Genomic DNA, 18,427 nt, shown 5'->3' on the forward strand with positions numbered 1-18,427 from the left:
CTCCATGATGGAACATTACTGGGATGTTAAGAGGACTGTAAGAAAGGTCTCCGTGAACTGGTTTGGGAAAAGAAACCTCTAAACTATGTAGTAAAGTGAAAAAGGCAAGGTGCCTCACTGTTCTGTAGTATGCAAAGTACTGTGTTAAAATGTGGAAAATGAGTATTTTTATCATTGTTTAAAACACAAGAATAATCTAGAAGGATACACAATGAAGTCCAAGTGGCTGCTTATTCCATGGAGGAGATGCGAATAACAGTGTGAACAAAGAGGAAGAGAAAGTCTTTCATTTTAAGCCATGTGAATGGATTATAGTGAATGGATTTTCTAAATTCTACATTAAAAAATCTGTATTCTAGATGCTTCTGTACTTCATTTCAGCTCAAGAAAAACTGGCAGATTAGTGCCATTTTCTCTATTTTAATTATCAAATATTTACTGAATACCTACTGTGCACCAAGGAAAATATCTGAAACGTGATGTGGAGGAGAAACGTAAGATGTACGAGGCCGTTTTTCACCACAAATGCTTATACTGTTACGGGGGACAGAGGAGCAAAGACACAGAGACAGCAAGACAGACGGACACATACCCAAAGAAAGGAAGCACGTGACAAGATGCTAATTTGGCAATACAACCAGAAAACGCCAAAGTCAGGAAAAGCATGACCAAGGTGAACTGACTTCATCACAGAAGGCTGTTCTGAGGGAGAAGGACTTGAAGCTTGAGTAGAATTGGGAGAGACAGAGAGACACGTGTGGTGTACAAAGCAATCCAGGCAGGAAGTTCAAAGTCTGCAGCCTTGGGTAACAGTCCCAGGTCTAAAAAAAAAAAGCCACATGTAGTCCAATGGTCACTGCAACACTATTTACAAGAGCTAGAACGTGACAGCAACCTAGATGTCCATCAAGAGATGACTGGATAGAGAAGATGTGGTTATGCATACACAATGGAATATGGCTCAGCCATAAAAAGGAACAAACTTGAGTCATTTGCAGAGAAGTGGATGGACCTCGAGTTTGTCATCCAGAATGAAGTGAGAAATAGAAAAACAAATATTGTATATTAATACATATATGCATCAAGAAAAATGGTACAAACGAACCTATTTGCAGGGCAGGAATAGAAATGCATATGTAGAGAGCAGACTGGCAGACTGCGGGATGAACTGGGACCGACATACACACAACACCATGTGTAACACAGGGAGCTAGTGGGAAGCTGGGGATAGCACAGGGAGCCCAGCTCTGTGCTCCGTGATGACCTGGGGCGGGGGTGCTCAAGGAAGGGATGTATGCATACATGGAGCTGATTCACTTCACGGTACACCAGAAACTAACACAGTAAGGCGGCTATACCTACCCCTCCCCAAGAGTTGATGACTCATAGTTTCACAAATCGCCTAGAGGTTGGGGAGCTGCATAGGAGCCAGGGTAGAAATCAGAATTCTGTGTGAGCATGCAGTACCATGGTAGCTCATGCAGTTCTCTGGATTCGAACTCAGAATTAAGAAGACAGATAAACTTGGGAAGCAGTGTATTGCTTTCAAGTTACCTTATAAATAGGGACCTGGAGAAATCTGTGGTCTGAGAATTAAATATACTTTGATTATATTGAAATTTATAGTCATTTACTTTCAATCTTTTCCCTTGGAGTGAAGAGGAAGAGAGAAGCTATGTCTTTAACACTTTTTTGTTTGTATGTAATATATGTTTGTATGCATGTCTGTGTGTGTGTGTGTGTGTGTATATACATAGAGACATTATTTTGCCAACAAAGATCCATCTAGTCAAGGCTATGGTTTTTCCAGTGGTTACGTATGGATGTGAGAGTTGGACTACAAAGAAAGCTGAGTGCCAAAGAACTGATGCTTTTGAACTGTGGTGTTGGAGAAGATTCTTGAGAGTCCCTTGGACTGCAAAGAGATCCAACCAGTCCATCCTAAAGGAGATCAGTCCTGGGTGTTCATTGGAAGGACTGATGCTGAAGCTGAAACTCTAATACTTTGGCCACCTTATGCAAAGAGTTGACTCACTGGAAAAGACCCTGATGCTGGGATGGATTGGGGGCAGGAGGAGAAGTGGATGACAGAGGATGAGATGGCTGCATGACATCACCGACTCAATGGACATGAGTCTGAGTAAGCTCTGGGAGTTGGTGATGGACAGGGAGGCCTGGCATGCTGCAGTTCATGGGGTCACAAAGAGTCAGACACGACTAAGCGACTGAACTGAACTGATATATATATATGATCCCGCATAGCACAGCATGTGGGATTTTAGTTCTCTGACCAGGGATCAAACCTGTGCCCCCTGCAATGGAAGCACAGATTTCTAACCACTGGACCGCCAGGGAATGCCCTCTTCAATCCTTCAACACAGCTAATTTGCCTAATCCACTGAAATACATTTAGATTGTTTGGGAGCCTTATTCCAACCCAAGAAAAGGCAGATTTTTCACCAGGCTTTGAAGCCAGACAGCCAGGTTTCACCCCCACCTCCAATCCCAGCACTACCAGCTTCGAGCTGTGTGACCTCAGGTGAGTTATTCAAACTTTCTTATTAAGCAACAATTTCCTAATCTTTAAAAAAGGAATCATAATATTGACCCTTCAGCGCCATCATGAAGGTTAAATTAGCTCAGGCACAAAAAATGCTTATCACAGGGGCTGCCGTGAAGGAGCTGTGTGGCCACAGTTCGCTTGCTTCCTTACAGCCCTTAAGACTTGATCGATGATGGCATTATCGATTTTTAAAATGTTAAGCAGTCGCTTAGCACAAAATTGTAAGCAGTCATTGACCTGCTCCTTATTTTCTTTAGGATCAAAGTTGTGATGAAGTCCAAGATGTAATTAAATACTCACTAGAGAATCTATATGGTCAGCAAAACTGTAAGGAGAACCATGCTTCTAGATTCTGAGTAGAATGAGAATCCATCAGAAATCAGACAGGCAGGCCTCTCTCTGCCTGAAGGACGGTCCCGTCGACAGCAATAAATCAGCAAAGTCGCCCAGGAGCCAAAGAACTCTGCTGTGGACGCCTAACCCTATGTTTATTATCTAATGGCTGTCGTCTGAATTCGCAAGCAGTAAATTTGAGTCGAAAAACCTTTAATTTCTCATTCACTGTGCGTTTCTCATGGTTTAATTCACACCTATGTCTCCTCCTGAGGGCAAATAGGAGCCAAAAAAGAAGTCTCTTGGTAAATCCCACAGGGTATCGGGAACTGGGAAGAAAAGGAAGAAAAAAAGCAACAATCTCCCACCACTAGAGAGAAGCGGGCCCTTTTTGAAAGGCCAGCCTACTGGAACTCAGCCCAATGTCACGCGGCAGCCTGGCTGGGAGCGGGGTTTGGGGGAGAATGGATACATGTATACATATGGTTCAGCCCCTTTTCGTCCATCTGAAACTATCACACAACGCTGTGACTTGGCAAAACTCTAATATAAAATTAAAAGGATTTTTTTTTTTAAAGTGGGCTCTTGAAAACATTCAGGTTGTGTTTGAAAATTACACTGAGGGAATTCCCTGGCCACCCAGTGGTCAGAACTCCATGCTTTCACTGCTGAGGATGCGGGCTGGATCCCCAGCTGGGGAACTAAGAGCCTGTAAACTGTGTGGCACGGCCAAATTTCTTTAAAAAAAAAGAATCACATTTAGGTGTCATACACCCCACTCCCTGCTACTAATTTAAAATAAAATATTTTCAAAGCCTGAGGTACAACATGTCAGGGTTTTGCTCCGAACACTGATTTCAGAGGGGCTGACGAGAAATGCTGGGTGCGCCATCCGCAGAAAATTCCGAGGCAGGAGTAACCACTTCTACCTGGGAATATGACTCACCCTAACCTAGGAAGAGTCACCCCAGGTGTCCCCTCCCTTAGCCAGTAGCACCAGGTCAGTGGGGTGCCTGCCAGACAAATGGGGGTGAGGCCAAAGAGGGAAAGAGGTAGCAGAGAACGTGTGTGTTCAGACCATGAACACAAAGATGTTCAGGCCGTGTCCGAGGTTCCACACGCACTCAGGTTGGGGACATCCACCCACCTCTTGGTCGTCCTAACTTTCTTCCTTGGGTCTCTGTGTTCCCAAGGACTGGAGGAAGGGATGCACAGACATTCTCTCTGTATTCACTGGCGCACATGGGCATGCAGGAAAGATGTGATCGGAAACGGAGAAGCAGCACTAGAAAGAGTACTCCCAGCCAGGGAAACCAAGCAGCAGGCCAGAGAGAGTCTGGTGTGGGGAGCGCATAACAGAATCGGGGGGCCACCTGCAGGCTTCCCTCCATCGCTGCGCCATCCAAAACTGCAGCAGGAGAACCCAGTCCCACAAGACAGCGGGCGGGGGTGGGGGGGGTGGTTAAGACTGCATTTTCTCAAGTCAGTGGCCTGGGTTCAAATCTGCGCTCTGCCACTCATGAGTTGTGAGGCACAGTAAACTAATGTAGTGTTTTACTTTCTAAAATTATAATATAAAAAAAAAAATAAAATAAAAATTAAAAAAAAAAATAAAATAAAATAAAATTATAATATTACCTACCTCATAGGGCTGTTGGAGAATAACAGGGAAAGAGATAGGTGAAGCACGTCAGATAGAAAGCATGCAACAAACGTCACCACTACCATTCTTAAAATAATTAAAATGAGGCATTGTGAAAATGAAAGATTAAGTGGTCCCAGAGTCAAATTAAGGATTTAAAGGTTGTTTTTATCCGAGTACCTTGAGCAGACATAGCCTTACCTTAACTGCCTTAACTTAAAAAAGGGGTAAATTAAGAATAATCATCCTAATTACTGAAAAACAGTCTGCTTCAGAGAAAAAAGTACAAAGCACATCTACTGTGATTGCAAGTTTGTGAAAATCCATCTGGTGCTGAACACGAAGTGCCTCTAGAGTGCTCCGTGCTCCACAGGTACTGAAAGCAAAGAATTAGTGTAAATAAGTAATGGGCCATTTCCCATTAGGATTTTGGAATAAACAAAGCCCCAAATTGAAAAGATCAGCAGCTGGTCCTAAAAATGTCTTAAAACGTGTATCAAAAATTTATAATTAGGCTTGCCAGAGATGAAATTAAAAAGCTAAAAAGGAGTAAGGGAGGTGGTTATCTTAAATATACATCCGTGGCAACTGCTTTCTGTAGAAAATTTTCCTGATGGGAAAAACTTCAGAGAGAAAATTATAACAGCCTTCAAATGCCATTTAATTTTGGTGCACATCTTCCTCACTTCCTTGAATTCTTCCACAGTGAAGGGGAAAAAAAAAGACACTAGGTTTTAGTCAAATAGCCCCAGGAAGGCAGAGAAATCAAACTGGTCTGCTTACAATTTTGAAAAATAAATTCAACCAACTCAAATCATTTCATCACATTCTTTCCCTCTTCCTCTTAAAAAAAAAAAAAAAAGAATAATGTGCCATTTCTAAATATGTGTGTTAGTCGCTCAGTCGTGTCTGACTCTTTGTGACCCCATGGACTCTAGCCCTCCAGGCTCCTCTGTCCATGGAATTCTCCAGGCAAGAATACTGGAGTGGGTTGCCAGTTCCTTCCCCAGGGGATCTTCCTGATCCAGGGATTGAACCTGGGTCTCCTGCATTGGCAGGAGGATTCTTCACTGTCTGAGACACTAGGGAAGCCCAAATATGTGAAAACTAAGCATTAAAACTATGGTTTATTTTCTTTCTTCCAAAAGTACACATACCTCAAAGTCAACCAAAAGAGAAAAAGCCTAAAGTTTTTCAAATATTACATTCAGGGCCTTAAAATTATTCAGAATTTTGATTTCCTGGCAGCCAGCCTCTGAATAAATGTGGGATATTTTTAAAATGAATCTATTCCACTAAATATTTTGCTTAATAGCTTCTTAGAAACGGTTCATTTGCCCTTTTTATTTTTGTTTTTTTAATATTCTGTCACTTCAGCTTAAAACAGACCTAGAGTAGAAATAAAATGTTTTAAACTGGGCCATTTTCCAAGTTCATTCCCAAGATTAACTATTCAAAATTATACTCAGCTCTCTCTACTTTTCAAAACTCCTGCCCTCTTACAGAAATAGGAGTTTCAACTTTAAGTTATAAAGCTTTGGAAATTTCTTCCATTGTCCTCTGTGAATCCTGCACACATCTTAATGTTCCACTAAGATTCTCTTATTTAAAATACACACATAAAAACGCATGCAAACATGTGTGCAAAGGAAAAGTCGTGGTTTTCCCCTGAGAGGCAAGCACTCTCCTGTTTCTAAACATATCACCCTGATTATACATGCAAATGTTAGATCTCTGAAAAATCAGGACACGCAAGTGCGGTATTTCTAGTTCTTGCAGATAAAAGGAAAGAAAACTTGACATTTCCAGCTTGCCTTCTCTCTCAACATTTTCAGCCCCCAAATAAATTCTGCTGACTCTTCTCTTACAGTTAACCCAACTGCTCCAGAAACCCTAACCCATACTCTTGGCCCAAACCTCCGTCTAGATCAAGTTGAGGGTCCCAAATGAGCTGAAAGCATTGGTCTCACGCACTTGGCACCCTTATCACACAAAATCCTTTTTTCCCCACTTCCTCATCTTCCGCCATTTTCCAGATCCACCTAGAAAATGATTATATGCAATCTCATGTTTTTAAATCTTTATTTCTTTGACTGCACTGGGTTTTAGTTGCAGCACAGGCTTAGTTGCCCCACAGCATGTGGAAGCTTAGTTCCAATACCAGGGATCGAACCCACATCCCCTGTGTTGGAAGGCAAATTCTTAACCAGTGGACCACCAGGGAAGTCCCTATGCATAATTTTAAAACCATCCATGCATCTACCCTCTCAGCTTTTGCTTCTTTCATCCACATCCTGTGCTTGGGACCTTGCAATTCCAGGTCCCAACACTCCTGTTCGATGCTTTGTTCTAAGAGCATGAGGATTCCCTCCTACTGTCCAAGTCCCATTCTCTCCATTTCTCCTACTGTGAAATCATAGAATTTCAGAGCTAGAAGAAACTTCAAGTCTACTCCTCCCACTTAATAGACCTAAAAACTACAGCCTCAACAAGGCAGAATGAAACATACCAAAGGAGGACCCAGATTTCAAGTCTCATTCAAGATTTAACCAAAAGAGGCTGAGACTCAGCCCATCCAGCTGGTTGTTCTCAATTAAATGAGGACTTGATCATTAAAACAGAGTCTGACAGAGGGGTAGGATAAATTGAGAGACTGGGATTGACATGTACACACTACTACATATGAAACAGATAATTAATAAGGACCTGAATATTCATTGGAAGGACTGATGCTGAAGCTCCAATACTCTGGCCACTTGATGCGAAGAACCAACTCGTTGGAAAAGACCCTGATGCTGGGAAAGATTGAAGGCAAGAGTAGAAGAGGGCAACAGAGGGAGAGATGGTTGGATGGCATCACTGACTCAACAGACAGAGTCTGAGCAAACTCTGAGAGATAGCAAAGGACAGGGAAGCCTGGCATGCTGCAGTTCACGGGGTCGCAAACAGCTGGACGTGGCTGAGCAACTGGACGACAAGGACCTACTGTATAGCACAAGGAACTCAGTACTCTTTAAAATTACCTATGTGGGAAAAGAATCTAAAAAAGGGTGGCTGTATCTATAACTGACAACATTTCACTGTACACCAGAAACTAATCAACTATGCTTCAATAAAAATTTAATTAAAAAAAAAAGTGTCTGACACAAGGTTGACATTAAAATATTTGATACAAAGGATGAAAGCTGATATCCATTATCCATTTTCACCTTTCCTCTTGCACATTCACCTGTTATAAAACTACATACGCAACACTCCTTTGAAAGCAAAACAACTGCATACGATATGCTCTTAGAACCGCAGATCCTCCAAGAAAAGCATCTTATTTAATACATGCTTGTAAATAACATGAAACAAAGACTTTCTAAGGCTTTTAAGACTTCATTAAGTCTTTAACAAAGACTTTTTTTTTAAATAGAAAAAAACCCTGAAAACAAGAACCAGAAGTTTCTTTAACTTAATTATGTTAGAGCCACCGCATAAAACCCAGAGTAAACACCACACTTAATATAAAAATTTTAGTTTATTGCTTTTAGTCTTACAAACAAGATAAGGATTCCAATGCCATCACTGTTTAACAGTACTAGAGGCATGAGCCAACAAAATAGGAACAAAAAAAATGAAGGAGGTAGAAGAGTAAGAAAGAACAAAGACAGCCACGGATTGTACATGTGACCATTTTACAGAAAACAAAAAGAAAATTCGTGAGTCCAAAGTTGCCAGATATACGATAAACTTAGAAAAGTCAACGGCGTTCCTCTGTATCAACAAGAACTAACCAGAAAATACAGTAGAAAATAAGATACTCATAATAACAATAAAAACTCTGATACACAGGTATTAATCCAATAAGGAATACATGAAACTTTCATGCAGAAGTTCTTTTAACCTTGTGAAAAAAAATCCATGAAGGAGTAAGAAAATGAAGGCACATAGGCCAGGTGAATAAATGGAACAACACTATAAAGATGTCAAATCTCCCAAATAATTATATCGTTTTTCTAATAAAAATTCCAGTAGGATTTTTTTTAGCAACTCAACAAATTTAGTATAATACATGAATAGAAGAATAAAGGTTTCTGAAGGGTCAAGTTAGTTCAGAAAAAGAAGAGGGGGTCACCCTCCCAACAGATGCAAATACTAAAAATAGCAAAATCACAGTGATGATATATGTTATTCAGGCAGGAACTAGCAACTGCTCTAAAAACTAGGAAAGAGGGTGTGAGATATGTTTAAGTATACAAGAGAACCTGGCATATTACAGATACGGCACCATAAATCAGTGATGGTGGTGGTTTAGTTGCTAAGTTGAGTCCAACTCTCTTGTAACCCCGTGGACCATAGCCTGCCAGGCTCCTCTGTCCATGGGATTCTCCAGGCAAGAATACTGGAGTCAGTTGCCATTTCCTTCTCCAGGGGATCTTTCTGACCCAGGGATCGAACCTGGGTCTCTTGCATGGGTAGACAGGTTCTTTACCACCAAGCCACCAAGGAACCGCCTACCATAAATCAGTAGGACAGAACAAATGTTACTGGGAAAAGCAAAAATATGGCTGGTTTTCTGCCTTACAGGGTACATACAGAGGCAAAAATCTAAATGCAAAAAGCAGAAACACAAGCTAACAAAAGACAAGGTAGGAGCACAACTCTGTAATTTGTAGATAAGCATTTCTGCATCAAGACCAAAAGCTCAAACCACAAGCAGAACAATTTGATGGACTTGACTACGTTGTGAATAAGTTTTGATTCCACAAGGACACTGGAAAAATCACAAGTGTGCAGAGACTGGAAGACAGATTAATATTAGAATATAAAAGGTGCTCCTAGAAAAAGAAGTCAGACAATACTGTAAAAGACGTACATAGGATAAGAACAGGCATTATACAGAAGGAGACTCCCGAGTGGCTAACAATGTATCAAGATAATAAAAAAAAATACACATTAAAATAACCAAGAGATTCTACATCCACTAGATTTGCCCAAATGGTAAAACATCTCCAAATAATGGAAAAGAAAGGGAGAATCTGAATCCCTGCAATGCTAGTGGGAGTACAGACTGGTACAGCCATTCTGATAACAATATAGCAGAGTTTTGTGAAAATAGAGATGTATTTTCCTCACGATCCTCAAATGTTCTGGGCAGGTACCCAACAAACATGGTCCCAGTCATGTATGTACATGGATATACACAAAACGTTAACAGGTAATGAGGGTGGGGAGTTTGACCCAATGCAGGTGTACAGAAGTAAGAATCTATAAATAACAGACCTCATACAATAATATACATGCAACAGTTAGAAGACATGACTTTGAGGTACACAGAGCAACATCAATAAAATTTAAAACATATTTTTGAGTTAGAAAACTTTAAGAAAAAGACAGTAAGGATAATACCACTTATGTTAAGTTCAAAACAAGGCAAACAAAGACTTGGGTATATCCTAGGAATTGGTACCAACAGGGATGAGGGGAATGGGAGTGGAGGAAAAAAGAAAATAATTATAAGAGTTTCCCTTAAAAATTTTTAAGAGAAGACCTGTTTGGACTGATGAGTTTGCCAAGATCCAGTAATGATGGTTATAACTTTATTTACAAGAATATTTATAATAACTAACACTTACATGATACCCAGAAACGGTATGGACCTAACAGAAGATATTAAGAAGAGGTGGCAAGAATACGCAGAAGAACTATACAAAAAGGATCTTCATCACCCAGATAACCACGATGGTGTAATCACTCACTTAGAGCCAGACATCCTGGAGTGTGAAGTCAAGTGGGTCTTAGGAAGCATTACTATGAATGAAACTAATGGAGGTGATGAAATTCCAGTTGAGCTATTTCAAATCCTAAAAGATGATGCTGTGAAAGTGCTACACTCTATATGCCAGCAAATTTGGGAAACTCAGCAGTGGCCACAGGCTGGAAAAGATCAGTTTTCATTCTAATCCCAAAGAAGGGCAATGCCAAAGAATGTTCAAAGAAGTGAAGTGAATTCGCTCAGTCGTTTCTGACTATTTGCGACCCCATGGACTATAGCCTACCAGCTCTTCAGTCCATGGAATTTTTCAGGCAAGAGTACTGGAGTGGGTTGCCATTTCCTTCTCCAGGGGATCTTCCTGACCCAGGGATCGAACCCGGGTCTCCTGCACTGCAGGCAGACGCTTTACTGTCTAAGCCACCAGGAAAGCCCCTAAAGAATGTTCAAACTACCACACAATTGCACTCACTTCACATGCTAGCAAGGTAATGCTCAAAATCCTTCAAGCTAGGCTTCTGCAGTATGTCAACAGAGAACTTCCAGACTGAGAAAAGGCAGAGGAACCAGAGATCAAATTGCCAATATCAGTTGGATCATCAAAAAAACAAGAGAGTTCCAGAAAAACATCTACTACTGCTTCATTGACAACACTAAAGCCTTTAACCGTGTGGATCACAACAAACTGTGAAAAATTCTTCAAGAGATGGGAATACCAGTCCACCTGACCTGCCTCTTGAGAAACCTGTATGCAGGTCAAGAAGCAACAGTTAGAACCATACATGGAACAGACTGCATATTGTCAGGTTGTATATTGTCACCCTGCTTATTTAACTTATACGAAGAGTACGTCATGTGAAATGACAGGCTGGAAGAATCACAAGGCAGAATTAAGATTTCCAGGAGAAATATCAATAACCCCAGATACGCAGATGACATCACCCTTATGGTAGAAAGCGAAGAGGAATTAAAAAGCCTCTTGATGAAGGTGAAAGAGGAGAGTGAAAAAGCTGACTTAAAACTCAACATTCAGAAAATTAAGATCATGGCATCCGGTCCCATCACCTCATGGCAAATAGATGGGGAGACAATGGAAACAGTGACAGACTTTATTTTCTTGAACTTCAAAATCACTGCAGATGGTGACTGCAGCCATGAAATTAAAAGACACTTGCTCCTTGGAGGAAAAGTTATGACCAACCTAGATAGCATATTAAAAAGCAGAGACATTACTTTGCTGACAAACGTCTGTCTAGTCAAAGCTGTGGTTTTTCCAGTAGTCATGTACAGATGTGAGAGCTGGACAATAAAAAAGGCTGAGCGTGGAAGGATTAATACCTTCAAACTGTGGTGTTGGAGAAGACTCTTGAGAGTCCCTTGGGCTGCAAGGAGATCAAACCAGTAAATCCTAAAGGAAATCGGTTCTGAATATTCATTAGAAGGACTGATGCTGAAGCTCCACTACTTTGGCCAGCTGATGCAAAGGAAAGATTGGAGAAGACCCTGATGCTGGGAAGGATTGAAGGCATGAGGAGAAGGGGACGACAGAGGATGAGATAGCTGGATGCCATCACCAACTCAATGGACATGAGTAAGCTCCGGGAGATGTGAAGGACAGGGAAGCCTGGCGTGGTGCAGTGCACGGGGTCACAAAGAGTCGGACACAAGTGAGTGACTGAACAACATATGACACCCACTACATACCATGAATGGTTTTAAGTAATACACACCTTACATCATTTTATGATTTATAATAAAGGACTTAATAAATCTTCAAGTAATGTAAATCTTTAAAGGTTTATAGGACATCTTTATAACACCACGAGGTAGGTACTATGGTTACCAGTTCAGGAATGAGGCACAGAGAGATGCAGCATTTTTCCTCAGGTCACCCAGCTCATAAACAATGGAGCTGAGACTCAAGTTCACATAAGCTGCTTCTGCAGCCCATTACACTTGCTGGAGTGATTCATCATTCTCTTCAACTGAGGTCTGAAAAAGTCACTGCCACTCTTTGTAACCGTAACTAATAGCTTCGTTAGCATTTGGGGGGAAAATTCCTTTTTCATATCAAAGCCTATACAGCATGCCCATTCTCAAATACTTAAATACTCAAATATTTAAGCAATAAGCTCCGTAAGGCCAAAACACACTGATTTAATCATTTTTAATCAATGACCCATAATAATGGAGGCAATGTGGTATGTCTAGAGATGTTAAGGATGAAACGCAGCTCACATTCTTCATAGCACTTACTGTGTTTTACCCAGAGGCAGCCTGTCCATGGCCCACTGTCCTGCCAAGACCATGACCTCCCCCAGGCCCAGGACAGTGTCTCATCAGCCACGGTGCACCCTGTGGAATCTGATAGAGGCCTCATCTCATAAGAATTACGAATGCAGTAAATGAGCAATGAATCCCTCAAGCCCAATTTTAACCACTGATTACACCACTGCTCCCTGCCCAAAAAACTGACTTTAAAAATATCAACAACTCACTGAGTATCTCCTCTCCTTTTCCAAGAGGCAGGAGAGTCTGGAAAAGATACCACTCCTGCTTAACTATACACAAGACCCAAAATGTTCAAAACGTGACCGCGTACAGCAGCAACCAACACACGTTATTGAAAGATTCAACAGGTATTTATTGAGAACCCACTATGTGCCAGGCAGGCTTCCCTGGTGGGTCAGACCGTAAAGAATCTGCCTGCAATGCAAGAGACCAGGGTTTGATCCCTGGGTAAGGAAGATTCCCTAGAGAAGGGAATGGCAACCCAGTATTCTTGCCTGGGAAATCCCATGGACAGAGGGGTCTGGAAGGCTACAGTCCATGGGGTCACAAAGAGTCGGACACAACTGAGCAACTAACACTTTCTCTTTACTATGTGCCAGGCACTGCTCTGAACAACAAAGATACAACAATAAACTAAATAGATGAACGTCTCTGCCCTTATGGAAGCAGCCTTTTGGGGGAGACAAAGAGATAGACATAAAAGAAAGTGTTTTAGATATTATAGAATAACCTTAAACAGAAATAACAGATCAAAGTAATACACAGTTGTTGTTTAGTTGCTAAGTCATGTCTGACTCTTTGCAACCCTATGGATTGTATCCGCCATTCTCTTCTGTCCATGGAATTCCCCAGGCAAGAATACTGGAGTGGGTTGCCATTTCCTTCTCCAGGAGATCTTCCCAACCCAGGGATCAAGCTTGCATCTCCTGCACTGAAAGGCGGGTTCTTTACCACTGAGGCATCAGGGAAGCCCAGACAGGAGGGCTTTCCAATTTTAGATACGTGGCCAGGGAAGGCCTAGAGAGAGGGTGACATTTGATTTAAAGAGCTGAGTGAAGCAAAGGAGTGAGCCATGATGACAACTGGGGGACAGCCTTCTAGGCAGAAATGCAACCGGTGCAAAGGTCCTGGGGCAGGAGTCTACCTGGCGTGTTTTAGAAAGGAGGACAGCATGTCTGGCGTGAAGTGAGCAAGGCCCAGAGCATCAGGAGTTGAGGCCAAAGAGGGCAACGACTGGAAAAATGAGCTCCTGTACTAGACACTGCAGACAATGCCAGGCAAGCCAGAGTACCTGGTATTGCCTGTGGCTGACTCAGACTTTCAGAGTGATGAGCCAAAAGAACACTGGGCTCCATTAAGCTCTTTTCCTCAGGGCCATATTCAGGCATTAAATGGTTATTTGCATAGAATTTACATATGTCTATATAGCACAGATCACATCTATTGGATCATTTTCATAGTAAAATTGTATTACTACTGCCCTGCAGATGGGCATTTCATGATTTATTCCCTTCCCTATTTCTTCTCACCTCTCAATATCATCGACGCAGAAGGTGTTTTATACCAGAAATGAATCACAGAACAAAAGGAGACTGCATGCCAAGAGATTCTATAAATGATCACCCCATAACATGTGGGGAAAGCAGCTCTTATTTTATGTTTCAACTTCTGTCACTTACAGCAGGTCGAGCCAGCAATGGGGATTAAAAAGTCCAGTGCAATTCTAAGAACATTTCAAGAAGCAAATGTGATTTTTTCCTACAGTCAATAACTAATCTCTGACAGACGCACTCCTATCTACTTAGAGATCATTACCTCCTCCCCAAATGCTCAGGGACAAAAGCATGAAGCTCAAAAGGGCACTCTTACTTGAGTTGCAAAATGCTTCCTATAGAAAAAAATTCAACCACACCATTGTCAACACACCTCAGCTGAATGCAGAATTCTACAGGATTCGTGAAACAAATCCCACTGATTATGTATTTCAAGTTCAGTATTACTGTTGAAGTTAATATGGAAATGCAAGATTTGCTAACAGCTCAGGGAAGTTGGGTAACAGCACCTTACTAACCCCACAGTGGGGCTTCCCAGGTGGCGCTAGTGGTAAAGAACCTCCCTGCCAATGCAGGAGACATAAGAGATATGGGTTCAATCCCTGGGTCGGGAAGATCCCTTGGAGGAGGCATGGCAACCCACTCCAGAATTCTTGCCTGGAGAATACTGAATCCCATGGACAGAGGAGACTAGTGGGCTATAGGCCATAAGGTTGCAAAGAGTCTGGACATGACTGAAGGGACTTAGCATGCATGCATGCAATCCACAGGAAGCTAGTTTTCCTGAAAATGCTGTATCTGATCAGAAACTTTGAATTTATTGATATCTGCCCCTTTCCTTCCTGATGGACTTGTTATATGCATGTAACAGATACATGTCGACATTCCGCACCTAAGTAAAGTGTTTAGTTGCTTCAGTCATGTCTGACTCTTTGTGATCCCGTGGACCATAGCCTTTCAGGCTCCTCTGTCCTTGGGATTTCCAAGGCTAGAATGCTGGAATGGGTTGCCACTTCCTTCTCCAGGAGATCTTTCCAAGCCCGGGATCTTCCCAACCCAGGGATCAAACCTGTGTCTCCCACACTGCGGAAAGACTCTCTATCACTGAGCCATCACTCTTCTCTAATTTTCCGGAAAGCACTTCTTACCAAAGAGAGACAAACTGTACATTCACAAAGCGAAGTTGCTCAGTCGTGTCCGACTCTTTGTGACCCCATGGACTGCAGCCTCCCAGGCTCCTCAGTCCATGGGATTTTCCAGGCAAGAGCACTGGAGTGGGTTGCCATTTCCTTCTCCAGGGGATCTTCCAGACCCAGGGATCAAACCCAGGTCTCCCACATTGCAGGCAGACACTTTACCGTCTGAGCCCCCAAGGTGGGAGGCAAGTTCACAAGCTTATGCTAAAACTAAGCTAGGATTTTTATGATTATTATTAATTTTTATTGGAGTATCGTTGCCTTACGATTTTGTGTTAGCGTCTGCTGTACAGCCACGTGAATCAGTTGTATGTTAACATACATCCCCCCTTTTTGGGATTTCCTTCCCGTTTAGGTCACTACAGAGCAGTGGGTAGAGTTCCCTGGGCCACACAATAGGTTCTCATTAGTTAATATCTACTTTACACCCAGTATCGATGATGTGTATGTGTCAGTCCCAATCTCCTAGTTCATTCCACCCCTGCCCTTTCCCCCTGGGTATCCATATGTTTGACTCTATGTCTGTGTCTCTATTTCTGCTCTATTCAAAAACACAAAGGAATTTAGACTTTGTGTCTAGAATTTTTAAGAAACCAGACACAAGATTTGACAAGTATACAGAGCCCAAAAGATTATTTTCCCCTGCAACTGATTTCTGTACCACAAAGGAAAGAAACAGACTCACTCTCGGGTCTCTCAATTTTCCTCAAAGAATCTAAGACAGGGTGTCATTAGGAGTATAAGTGGTTTAAGCACTTGGCCCCATCATTCCAATCACTGAAATCTGCAGGACCTGGTCCAGCACATAAGTATCTGGCAAAGCTGGAGAGCCAGCAGGACTCCCAGTGGGCACCAGTAATTTCCATGCCGAGAGTCTGTGGATGGAGTCATTAGAGGCAACCCAGAAAAAGGTTTAGGCAAGATTATACGTGAGGATTTTTGCAACGCCCAATCTCAGCATACCAGGTAGCAGAGTTAGAAAAGCTCCAGTGGATGTTCTCAATGTTCTCAATTTAACCAAGTAATTGAATTTCTCACCCCTTTTTATTCCTTCCATCCACCCTCCAGCCCAGCAGGTGCTAACAGCTCACAGCTCACATCACCCACCCCCGGCCCAGTGATGTCTGCACACTTCTACCCTCTGGGTGAGCTGGGAAGTCAACAAAGAGCCAGCTGGATGTAGTCCCTACTCTGTTGAGGTTGGTATATGTATTATTTTAACAGAATAATTTACATAGCAAAGTGACAAAATATAAAGATGAAAAATAATTCAGACATATAATGAACTCCTTATGAAAGCATAAAGTCTTTATGAAGCTAGGCTGGATAACTTGAAAAATGTCAACAGAGCTAAGCTGCTAGACACTGCTGTTGAATTAGATGTGCTCATGGTAGCTGTAAAATATTAGAAACCAATTCGAAAAATCTAGAAAGATTCTGTAATTAGTTTGCTCTGTTCTTTAAAGAAACCAAAACAGATTACAGGTGACTACATTATAGATATGCTTTCAACAGAAGAGAAGAAGCAGGCTTCTGCCAATAAACACAGGCTTGGTGAAAGGGCCTTGGAACTACATCTGAAGACTGGGATTTTAAGTTAAAATGGAATACACATTTAAGGTTATGATTCCTAGCTTTAGCCACTTGTTCATTTGGGGCTTTTTGTACGTTGAAGGTTTCCTTTTTTCTAAATTGAAGTGTTGCTGGTTTGCGATGTTTTGTTTTAGGTGCACAGCAAAGTAATTCAGTTATACATATACTATGTATGTGTGTATATATTCTTTTGCAAATTCTTTTCCTTATAGATTATAAAAAAATACTGAGTATAGTTCCCTGTGCTATACAGTAGGTCCCTGTTGGTTATTTTATGTATATTAATGTGTACATGATAATACCAAACCCTTAATTTATCCCTCCATCCTTTGCCCTTCAGTAACTCTAAGTTTGTTTTCTAAATCCATGAGTCTATTTCTGTTTTGCAAAATAAGTTCATTTGTGACACTTTTTTTAGATTCCACATATAAACAATATCATGTGATGTTTTCTTCCTCTGTCTGGCTTATTTCACTTAGTATGATCATCTCCAGGTCCATCCACGTTGCTGCAAATGGCACTACTTCATTCTGTTTGATGGCTAAGCAATATTTCACTGTATATATGCACCACATCTTTATCCAGTCCTCCACTGATGAACATTTAGGTTGCTTCCCTGTCTTGGCTATTGTAAATAGTGCTGCAATGAACACCAGGGTGCATGTACCTTTTCAAACTATAGCTTTCTCCAGATGTAGGCCCAGAAGCGGGCTTAGTGGACCTTATGGTAACTGTTTTTAGTCTTTTACAACCTCCATACTGTTCTCATCTTTAGCCAACTGTTGTTCATTCAGAGACAGCACCTCCAAATCATCAGCTGAGAGAACTTCTGGAGTGTCAGCCCTGGGGTTAAAGCCTGCTCTCCAGTGAGTGAGTGTGAAACCCCCAGTGCCAACACCGGCTCAGCCAAGAGCTCCCGGGTTCATCACAGGGGAGGCAGTGCAGGCTCCAGCTGTCTACACCTGGGCAGGTCGGCTGTATGCTAATACTCAGGAGACAGGGAGGAGGCCAGCCTGACCCTCGTGGGAAATGTGGATGCAAAATTGTTGGGTGTTACAGACACACAGGTCCTTCTAGGACTCAAACTGCTTCTGGGCTGATGTCTCCCTGTTACAACAGACTCGAGGGTACGCAAAGGGGAGAGTTCAACTCTGACCGCTCCCTGCATGATGGTACACGAGAGACTTTCCTCCTCATTCCTCACTGTCTCTAGAGACCCCACTACCTGCTGAAGAGTCCAAAGCACTCACTTTTAACAAGAGGGTTTTGTCTTGTATTAAAATCTAATTGGCTTCCTGCTGTTTTAACACTTAGTAACTTGGATAGATCAAGTGACTTAATTTCATCAAAATGAGTAACAGGAGGAAAAAAAGACATGAAAGCTTCATGGAACCTGGCTGAGAAAATCCTCTATGATCAGATACTAGCATTTCTTGGTATTCCTCAAGCTCTGAGAACCAAAGCAGCAGTGGGCCCCAAAAGAGAGATGGGGGTGTA

General features: G+C 41.9%; 1 protein-coding gene across 1 annotated transcript in view; it reads right to left on the bottom strand.

The window, feature by feature from the left end:
• OSBPL10 (oxysterol binding protein like 10) overlaps positions 1-18,427 on the bottom strand; it is a 308,993-nt gene that overhangs the window by 168,396 nt on the left and 122,170 nt on the right.

This window comes from Odocoileus virginianus, chromosome 26 (genome assembly GCF_023699985.2).
Source record: "Odocoileus virginianus isolate 20LAN1187 ecotype Illinois chromosome 26, Ovbor_1.2, whole genome shotgun sequence".
In the NCBI taxonomy this organism is placed as follows: domain Eukaryota; kingdom Metazoa; phylum Chordata; class Mammalia; order Artiodactyla; family Cervidae; genus Odocoileus; species Odocoileus virginianus.